This window comes from Magnolia sinica, chromosome 12 (assembly GCF_029962835.1).
Source record: "Magnolia sinica isolate HGM2019 chromosome 12, MsV1, whole genome shotgun sequence".
Lineage (NCBI taxonomy): Eukaryota > Viridiplantae > Streptophyta > Magnoliopsida > Magnoliales > Magnoliaceae > Magnolia > Magnolia sinica.
Window position 1 is genome coordinate 79,287,856 of NC_080584.1, and position 937 is coordinate 79,288,792.

Genomic DNA, 937 nt, shown 5'->3' on the forward strand with positions numbered 1-937 from the left:
GCGGGTATTGTAGGATAATTTTCAGTTGTATGAATGTTGCAATCACAGATGCCGCAAACAATTTCATTAACCTTATCCTTCTTTCCTTCCATGGCCTCAACTTTCCTTATGAGCGTAGTCACTTTACACTTGAGATCATCCTCTTCTTTCAAGAGATATGATCCACCTTTCTCCTTTAATTGAGTCAGCCTAGACGTGGTGTATGATTTTGGGTAATAGTCCTAAGATTGTGTTTTTTCAGCCAGTCTGTCGAGGTAGTCCCATACCTCGTCGACATCTTTATTAATGAACTCTCTACTACACATTGTCTTGACCATTTAGCGCATGGAAGATGTCAGTCCATCATAGAAAAAATTTGTAATGCGCCACGTTTCAAATCCGTGTTGTGGGCATGAACTGACCAAATCTTTGAACCTTTCCCAACATTGGAAGAATGTTTCATCTTCCTTTTGGGCAAAGTTCATGATTGCTTTTCTGAGGGTAATCATTTTATGATGTGGGAAGAATTTTTTTATGAATTCCCTCTGCATGTCGTTCCTTGTGCCAATGGATCTAGGACGCAGTGAATGTAACCATGTCTTAGCTTTCTCTTTTAAGGAAAAAGGAAAGAGTTTCAGCCTAATTGTATCCTCAGATACATTAGGAAAATATAATGTGGCTATAATCTCATCGAACTCTTTCAAATGTAAATATGGACTCTCTGATTCAAGTCCATAGAATTTGGGAAGGAGTTGGATAACTCCTGGCTTGATGTCGATTTGTCTTGTGTTTTCAGGGAAAATCATGCATGAGGGCATACTCACTCCCGCTGGTTGTAGATAATCTTGTAAAGTACGAGGCGGGGGTGCCTGATGCACCTCATTCTCATCTTGGGTATCCTCCACCCTGGTGGAAGTAGAGGAGGTTGGTCTTCAGCCATAACTTCAATTAACTCAGG

At 40.6% G+C, this 937-nt stretch overlaps 1 non-coding gene across 1 annotated transcript; it reads left to right on the top strand.

The window, feature by feature from the left end:
- Positions 1-375: 375 nt before the first annotated feature.
- LOC131222241 (small nucleolar RNA R71) lies at positions 376-482 on the top strand. Its single transcript, XR_009159948.1, has one exon. It is a non-coding gene; the product is annotated as a small nucleolar RNA R71 (small nucleolar RNA).
- The last annotated feature ends 455 nt before the right edge of the window (positions 483-937 follow it).